Source organism: Macrobrachium rosenbergii, chromosome 52 (assembly GCF_040412425.1).
Source record: "Macrobrachium rosenbergii isolate ZJJX-2024 chromosome 52, ASM4041242v1, whole genome shotgun sequence".
Taxonomy (NCBI): Eukaryota; Metazoa; Arthropoda; class Malacostraca; order Decapoda; family Palaemonidae; genus Macrobrachium; species Macrobrachium rosenbergii.
The window spans coordinates 14846921-14856718 of NC_089792.1; the positions used below are offsets into that span (position 1 = coordinate 14846921).

General features: G+C 39.5%; 1 long non-coding RNA gene across 1 annotated transcript in view; it reads left to right on the forward strand.

Moving 5' to 3' along the window:
• LOC136833705 (uncharacterized) overlaps window positions 1–9364 on the forward strand; it is a 41522-nt gene extending 32158 nt beyond the window's left edge. Inside the window, exon 2 of the long non-coding RNA XR_010851572.1 lies at window positions 9139–9364. This is a non-coding gene — a long non-coding RNA (uncharacterized lncRNA). The remainder of the gene's footprint in view (window positions 1–9138) is intronic.
• The last annotated feature ends 434 nt before the right edge of the window (window positions 9365–9798 follow it).

Consider the following 9798-nt stretch of genomic DNA (forward strand, 5'->3'; position numbering starts at 1 on the left):
ATGTTACCCGGTGTCCTTCCGGCCACAATATGTTTAAGACGTGTTTCTTACCCTCAGACATTTCACATGTGCTGACTGTTTCCTTTGGCATGGATTTTTTTATTTATTAATCTTTAGTGCTATTTATGTGACTTTTTGTTATGTTATGTTAAAGTGCTAGTTGGTTCTCGTCTCGATGGAGAGCACACAATGGCAACTACATCTTAGGCCGAGGTCTAATTTGGAATCTTTTTTGCCTGGAACATAGCTTCTAATGAAGTCTTCATCGACAGCCATGTCTTTCTCTGACTAATATTATTCACTTTTCAGTTGTCCATGAGGCACTCATGATCTCTAGAGGTTGTCACTCATGGTTACAATAGTCTTGGATATATGGACTGCTGCATTATTCAGGGTTTTTCGGTTGTAGTAGTCCTTCCTGGTAAGCTTCCTCCAATAGGTGTGACTTATTCTGTGGTTCCTGACTAGACCAGCCCTGTGGTCTGATGCAAGTAGGAACAGTGGATGGAAGGGTAAGGTAGCCATAGAGGTCTTCCTCCTCCTTGTCATCATTCTCTACCTTTGACCCCCTCTCTTTTCCCCAAGCACAGCTGGACATCGACAGAGGGAAGTCTAGTCTTCCCATAAGAAATCTTTATAATCTTCTTCTGTGTGCTCTCCCCCTTGGGAAAGGGTAGGGGTGCATGGTCACCATAGTGTCAGTTTTCCCAAGGTAGGGTTAGCAATGTGGTGCCAGCTGACTTTGACCTTGGATCTACTTGTCATGTCTCTCACCAAACTGAGACTGTTCACCTGGTGCATAAGTCATCCCTCCTCTCCCCATGATTACTGCTCAGTGAGGGGTTTGCATGGCCTGTTTTGTAGTTGTGTATCCAGTCTGCAGATTGGATTTTACTGCAGCCAACGGGGTATTTTGCTTTCACAATCTATCCATGGTCGGACAGGTGAGCAGAGCGACTTTTCTCCTTGGGGTTGCACAGAGAGGGGTGCGCATAACCCACTCAATGCATGGTCAACACAGCCAGTACTAGTGGTGTACCCAAGTCTATGGATCAGTTTTGCACTGGCGGGAAAGGTTCTCCTTCCCAGGCTGCTTCCGGAAGTTTTTGGGGTGAACCTGCATTGTTTCCATGCACACAACATTTGTGCTCTCTGGAGCGCGTTGTCCGAGCAATCCCTCTCCAAGGAGTGTACTTTTAACTCTTCCACCTCTCGTGAGCACAGCAGGTAGGGGAGTTTGAGAATTAGTGCCAGGGCTTTTTAAATTATTTCTATCTCAGTTTTACTAAGTACTGCACAAGGAGGTGGCAGTGTTTTAAGTCAAAACCAGGTACTGACAGTGATTCTGCTGCTGCTTGTACCTTTTCTGACAAGACTTATCTGGTTTGGTATGGAGTTTAGAATGCCCTAGGAAACAGTTCTGATGTGTTCCCTCCTGTGGTTGAGGGAGGAGTGGCAATTCTTACCCTCATCATGAGAGAAATATCCTAGGAGGCAACTATGGCTTCCTTCATGCCCTTGGTCTCATATACAGAGTTGACCTTTGGGTGCGCAGTCACTACCTCACTTGCAAATGAGTTACGTTCTGGATGGCCATTTGTATCTTGAATTGTGCATAAGTTGGTTTTTAATATGTTGTGCATACTTTTCATCGATGTTTGCATTCCTGAGTTAACTCAGGAGTCATATATTATACTGTTTTCACTGTATTTTTAAATCATGCAGTATTATAAAGAATTACTCTGGATGTCAGAAAGGTAAAATTAGAAAATTAGATTTTGATTCATGCAACATTCAAAATTTAGTATTTTTTCCATGCTTTGAAACTTACGAACTTGAGAGAATTTTGCAGGAGCAGCATCTGACATTGGAAGTTCACAGAGTAAACAATGCACTGCCATCTATTGACAGAAATACATACTAAATGTTTCCTATGGGTACTAAACATTTCCTATGGGGAGAAGTGATAAAGAAAATGGGAATTCATCAAAGAATGAGTTAAAATGGGAAGACACAAATGAGTAGGAATATTTTACAAGTATGATTGAGTATTCTCGTGATTTTAAGAAGAATATATGGCAGTTAATCACGAGAATACTCTGGATAATCAGGGAAAGGGTTAAAGGATCAGGGAAAGGATTAAAGGAACAGATTCTTCTTCCTCATGTTTTCTTCCTTGCAAAAATTCTGACTAGCAGAATAGGTGCAAAGAGAAAAATTTGAACTTGAGGGTGGCAAAGGGACCCTGTCTATTTGCACCTCTGAATGTTCGTAAGTAGGGTGGTGACTGTGCTCAAAGTTGCTTCCTGGGCTCATTCCATACTTGCAGTTACTGTTGGTGCTTGGAGAGATTAATGCCAACCTCTGTGGATCAGGAAGCATCTATGTCTACAGCGGTTCGAGTAAATTTCTTCCCCGATCATTTTCATGCCAGAGGTGTTCACCACCTAGAGATGTCAGAGCAGTGTATGTTCACTGCAGTAATATTTGAATTGTTGGAGACCATTTCTATGGCTTTCCTCTAAATTGTTTAATGATTTAACCTATGGTTATTGCTCTCAACGGTCTATGACATGTCAGGCATCTTGTCCATTGGACAGAATTGGCTCCTTGTTTGGAAGATAGTTTGTCTTTCTCTGTCCTTTCTCAAAAGAAGTTCTCAAAAGAACTTTTGATTATAATTCATTTCTAGCTTTGGAATTGTTCAATGCTAGACATGAAGCCCATCCTTCTCGCTCAAGTAAAACAGTTGCTCATTTTTACTGTTTGCCTTAAAAGTGCCAGGTTTTGAATAAAGAGGAAGGAAGATTTGGGGGGTGGGGAATAGCCAAGAATAGCTATTCCCCTCTCGAGCCTATAGTGGCAGGTGCAGGAAGCCAAACTATTGTCTCAGCAATTCTTTAGAACAGCTAGACTTATGCATTTAGAGTTTCTCCTCCCATCCTTAATACACCAAACAAGTATCTTTCTCCAGATTCACACAGGTCTCAAAAATACAGGGGAAAAAAGGTTGGGGGAGGGGGTTATCTGAGAATGGCTATTCCCCTCTGATGCTGTGATGGAGAGTACTCTCTATTGCCTGTAGTGGAATGTGCAGGAGGCAAGTCCATTTTCTTAGCAGGTCTTCAGAATAGCTAAAGGCTTCTTCATTAAGACACTCTCCTTCCCTCCTTAATAAACAGAACAAATTTCTCTTCTTTCTCTGGATTCACTTATGTTTCAGCTTTGCTGACTGAGGTGGAAGTGATTTTGGAGAAAAGCACCATTAGAAGTCCTTTTATATAAGTTTCCTGGTCTAATGGTCAAGTTCCCTGTTAGGGGACATGACCATGGGTTAGAGACTGATTTTTTACCTCTTCCCAATCAAGTTTGTGTCACCAACATGTTTTTGCTAGTCTTTTGATGGGTATGGCTCAGTAACCCATCATAGAAAGGAGATACTTATTTTCATGAGGAATGAAGGACAAGTATATACTTTTGAGTCCCCATTCTTCTAACTCTGGGTAGTACCTTGACTTTACCTGAGGTGGAATAGTCTACCAGATCATGATACTGTATCTGGCTGGCAGCAGCCTTTTCCCAGGAATATCACATACTTTATGCCTTTAGCTCAGGTTGGAATCTTTTCAGGGTATTTAATAATCACAATATCCTCAAATTAGAGTGTTGTAGTGCCTTTACTGGTGTGACTCCTATAGATATTGATCACCTTGTCACATTTTCATCACAGCAGGGTTTGCAATCAGTTAAGTGAAGTCCAACCTCATCTCTAAGCAACAAGTAAAGTACCTGAGCTTACTGACCTTGGCAGCAGAGTGCCCTTTAGATGGACTTTCATGTTAAAGAGCTTAGGCAATATTGGCATGGTTCCTGTTCCAGCAGAAACAACCTTTTCAGTTTTGGCAGGTGGTCCTAGGTCTTCTGTCACCACAAGACATTTTGTATCAATTGTACAAACCTGTCATGTTTGTTTGTGTGTTTGATACAGCACTGAAGTGCTGATTCAGACTTCTCCGTGCCACATCCCCTTTTAAGTGAGCATTAAGGATGCTTTTGCCTTTATTTTAGTTTTTTTTGTTGGGGGGAGCAGAAACCATTTGTAAGGGTTTCCTTATCCTCTGTCTGTTGAATTGCTTATGTGTCATAACCATCTCAATTGTGGGGGCACACCTGGGGTGAGTTTTTGTTTCAGGTGTGTGCTTTTTGACCACCTTGTCTGGTAGTCAGCGTCATTGAATTTGCAGATTTTTCATGTTTAATGAGTGCAGATTTTCAGAATGGTTGAGAGTCTTGGGTTGCTGCCATTGGGTGGATGAGAGTGGTACACCACCAGTTCAACTCATTGGTTTCAGGCAAAGGTGAGTAATGTCTCAAATTTTACTTCCTTTAGCAGTGCAGGTGCATCAATGACCCAGTGGTGGGATAACTGCAAAAATGCCATTGGGAACACTATTGTGCTTTTTCATTCTCCCTAATTTGTTCTTTGTAGAGTTATGTACAAAGTATTTCTTCAGTTTGCAACTCAACAGAGGGGGTGTCTCACTGTCTAATCGTGCAAGAGTGACACTTCCTGTTTCAGCTGCATTTGCTTTTTTTTTTTGAGCAGTGATATTCCTGCAACTTTACACTGGAATTTTCTAGCAGCTCCTGAGAGATTGACTTTTCTTGCAGAGTAGCAAGGAATTTATGTACCCTTAGTTTTTAGGTGAACAGGCTTCAAGGGGAAAGGGGGAACGTCTTCTATGGTTAGTATCATAGAAGAGGGAATTCCTTTTCTCAGAGCTTATACCCAGCAGGTCACAGACTTTCCCTTTACAATCTTTATCTCGGTGGATTGTCAAACTTAGGTTATCCCTCCTTTTTGGTGATGTCTGAGTTTGTCTTGGCAGATCATCTCAGTGAACATTTGCAAAAAAAAAAAAAAATGTTTAAGAGTTGAATTGCCTCGTCACACACACACACACATATGTGTGTGTGTGTAGGGGAACTTCAGCTTGAAATAATTCATGCAATTTGGGAGTGAAGAAGGGTGTGCTAATTAATTACAACAAAAAGATTGAGAACCACTGCTTTTATCTAATCAGCCCTTCCTTGTATGTCTGTCTTTTAGTGCTTTAACTTCCAGCTTGTGCCCTTAGTGCAACAAAGTATTTTTCAGGACTCTCTTCCATTGTCAGGCAGTCTTTATCCTTAGACTGTTTTTTACCAGCCTCAGCATATGACTGGGAAAGTCTTTTGGCTTGTCGCACCACACCGGATTTGGTAGGGTAGACATCATTCTCATTCATTGTTCCACAGTTTGTATGGTAGCTCTTGTCTCTTTTGATAAGAGAATAAGAGTTTCCTCATTCTCCCATATCAATCTACAGTGGAGATCTGGATGGGATACTGCTTTGTCCACCAGTGCTTTTCATTTCTATCTGAAGCTATACATTCCCAAGGTTTAAAGTGTTTTCCTCTTTCATTAGTACCAATTAGCACTAGAAAGAGTTGTCTAGGAACCCCTTCTTTTGGCTGTCTCTCATTCTCTTTCATCCCAAAATTTTGTGATCAAGACATGTATTTCTCAGGTCAAAACTCAAGATTTGAGTGTTTTTTATACTTTCCCTTTGATAATTCACTAATGTTGCTATGCCCAGTTCATGCCCTACGTGTTACCTGAGGAGGACAAAGAATGTCGGACCAGAGTGCAACATCTTTTCACGAGTACGGGAGCCTGCAAGGTATACAAACGTCATATCCTTCTGGCTATGGGAGGTAATCTCCAAAACCTACGTGTCCCCTGATAGTGCGGAGGACCCTCCAATCCACCCATAAACTCATGACATTAGGGGAGTCTGGCCCTCTCTCACCTTCCAGAAGAAGAACTCAGCCCAACACAGACTATCTTCACCTCATTCTACTTGAGGGATGCCAGAGTACAAGCTTGATCCGAATGAGTACAGGTTAAGTGACACCACAAGCCCATTATATACAAGCCCATTATAATAACCTAATCAAGAATGCCAGCCCTTGTCTCCCCTTCTCTAACAAGGGTGGAAAGGAAGGTAGAGCTTGTTATTCATAACAAAGGCTACCGACCATCGGTTTCCCGCCTCCAAAGAGGAAGACAGAGTTCTTCAGGATCAGTGCAACGTGATTCCAGTCTGTAACATGAGGAGCAGGGATAGGAGGAAGCACCAATCCACCCTCCAGGGTAGTGCCAGCAGAGTAACACTGCCCCGCCCTCTGGATTAGTGCCACCAGAGCAGCAATGGTGCCCTTTTTCTACATAACACTCCGCTTCCTCACAGAGGTGTTAAGCCCTACCTTTGGGTACTATCCTCTCATAATAGTGAGAGCCTACATACAGGAAAGGCATAGAGTTTGTATCCCTGTAGGAAGAAATGCCAAATTTTGAAATTTGTATTTTTCCTTGGTATACAAACTGTAACCTTCCATATTGGAGGTAACTCACCTCGTCCACCCTGCTTTGTTTTTTCCTTTAGTTTTTTATTCTGAATACGAGCCAAAAAGACAGTGGGCAACGTCAGTTGGGTGAGAATGGGCATCCCCTCCCCTCATCGCCACCTTAGTACCACCCTTGTTTAGTTGGCACATAGCCAGTCCAGCACGTGCAGAAGGATACTCCACAGATGAAAGGCTACAATTTGTATACCTGGGAAAAATACAAGTTACTTTTAAAAATTTGACAATTTTGAGACCAAATTTCTTCATTTCACAATGACATAACAGCAATTATTTAGCTTTCAACACTGTTCTGTATATGCAGTACTTTGTCTTGCATCATGAATACTTATGTATGAATGCATATGAATAAGCACATCCATATATATACACACACACATATATATATATATATATATATATATATATATATATATATATATATATATATTATATATATATATATATATATATATATATATATATATATATATATATATATATTATATATATATATATATATATATAATAATTGTATACTCATGCATTTGAGTATATATCATATTTACATAATACATTATACAGAAATATGAAATTTAAATTAGTAAATTGTGTAAATATGGACATGTTTTCTAATGATTTATTTTCTCCTTCCCAGTGAAACGGCTAGGTCCCCCTAAAGGGGTTTGAGGGGGACGAGCTGATGGAGGCCCTTCTCTTGGCCCCTCCCCACCCTCTCTCTCTCCCCACTACCCCCTCCCAGTGCTTCTTTCTTCTAACCATAAAACAGAACAAATAAAAGAACTTTCCCGTCATTCTACTTCTTCAAAGCTAAGCCGAAAGTCGCTCTCAGACGGTAAAAAATGACAACTGTTTTTGAAGTGATTTTGTTTGTTGATATGACTTTTGTGATTTATTATATTTACAATGAGACCGTAGCAAAGATATAGGTTTATTGTATCACCATTACCATTCATTTGACATTTTTTGAGGTTTAAAGCCTTGTATCTTTCCTACACAAAACTGTTTCTGTTAATGGTTTCTTAAGAGAGAAAAAAAAAAACGGGTCGGGGAATATGACATGATTCAAGATAAATGATACTTCACTAGAGGAGACATGAATATTTTTTTATAGATCTCTTTGCTTCTCCACAGTGAATTTCTAACTTTCAAATCTAGCCTTCTCAAGAGGTTCGTAGAATACCGATTTACTTTGTACCTTGGTATATTTCATTATAGTTAGTTGTACGTTAAGATTTGGATTTTTTATTTTTATTCTAACCTAGGCTGATTTTCACTCTTAGGTTTGGTTTCATACTCATTTCTTTATCATAAGCCTTTTATATTCCCTATTTATCTCTCGACCTGAATTCTCAGAAATGGTTATAGTGCAAAATTGGCTCCGGATTGCTTTTTCTATTCGTGTTAATGACAAAGGGAGAGTGGGTGATGGCATAGGCGAAGAAAACAACTGTTACTCTGGCCGCCATAGACCGAACGGAATGTTTACAAGAGGGAATTTCTGTAATCTTTTGATTTTGAACGCTTTTAGATTCACTTTAAGGTAAAATACATAGGCTACAGTCACCATTTGGATAAGCCAGTGATATTTACCTACAATTTTAAAAATGTCTTAAAACATCATCAAATTTATTAAATGCATCTAGGAAAAAACTTCCCCTTGTTTTATGAAAATTTGTATCCAAAAACACATCTAAGACTTCAAATTTAAAATCGTATCCCGTATGATTTGGGCTATTTGGGATTCCCTTTTTACGAAGCACTTGTCACAGAAAGTTATGAGATACATAAAATCAACTTACCAAAGAGGAAAAAAAATATAGCATTTACTTTCTCCGTATCTAAGCTAAGGGCAAATTCCTGTACTAAAAACTTGAACATTATAAATAAATTTATGGTCCGGGAATTCTCTTGTGAACTGGTCTATGTCTTTAGTCACTGACCTTTATTGGTAACTCGAATAGGAATTGGGAATCGGTTCCAGGTGTTATATGGATTGTGATTAATCTGTACATTCATCCCATGCGCAGTTTCAAACGTAGGTCTTGTCATTAGATTTCTGGTCTAGCCGTGGCCATTCCCTCCAGGTAATTCCCATCGACAGGGTAAGAGATGTTGATTATATTTTCTTTCATGTCATAGCAGAAAAACTAGTAAAAGATACTGGTCCGTTTTTCAAAGTGAATTTGTGTTTGCTACTACCAGGCGATACTGAAAAAATATCAGTCATCTCCACACGATATGATAAGCACTAAATATTTTTTTTTAACTTTATACTGAAGTACAGTACACGTTTTGTAGGAGTTCTTGTACTCAAATAACCCTTTTGCAATATCTTGCATCGGAGTTCTTGAAATGTGTTGATTTTTCAATTTAGCCATCTTTAGACAATGCAATGTCAAAACAAAAATAGTGGAGCACCCAGCAACTTTCCACTTTCATCTTCCTAATGCCCAAAAGTTTCATGTTCTTTCTGTATATAGAGTAAGATGCACTGACAAATGTATTATTATTAAGTTACCGTTTCTCTCAACACTTTTATCTATTGATAGTGTCATTTAGTATACACTGTACTGGTAATCCTTAAAGTGCTCCATTTTTCTGCCTAAATGAAAAAAAAACCACCCGTTCCCAGTTATCTAATATGTTTTGCAATTACCGCCAGATTAGACTATTGAAGAAGGCGTCCCGGGGGGTGACGTTAGCCTACAAGCGGGAGACGTAACACAAGATCATCTTACTAGAGGAACGTTTTCTTTCAAGAGAGAAGAGCAGTGTTCTGGAATGTCGGTTCTCCTCACAGCATGAGATGGAAGGAAAAAGTGTATGACGGAGAAAAACTTGAATAAACTGGAAGGTTTCTGTGTCAGAAGCCCCTTTAGCCACGACTCAAAAATCCAAGAAGAAAAGAAATTTGGTCCTCATTTTCTGTCCCCAATGGTTGGAAAGGATGGCAAGAGGACAAGAAACGGGGGAGGCCATAGCCACTGTGACAATAATATTTCATAACAATAATTATTAATTTCCAAACTGAGTAAAGTAACAAAGTGGACGACGGGAAGTTTCGATATTCAAGAGGTTCAACAGAGATCCTTTTAAGATGACAAGTTATCGAAAGTTTTGTCTGCTTGTATATTTCTTTAAAAGCTTTACAAAAATATAAAAGGCACATGGGAAGGAGTTTAATGAACAGTACATGGAGTGATATTGCTTAAGAAAGTTGTCAATCAAAGCATTGTTATCTTAATATTAGCCTAGTTTGTAAATATATATAACAGTAATAATAAATCCAAATGGAATTTTACTGGGGACACAGAGTAGTGTCCGTAA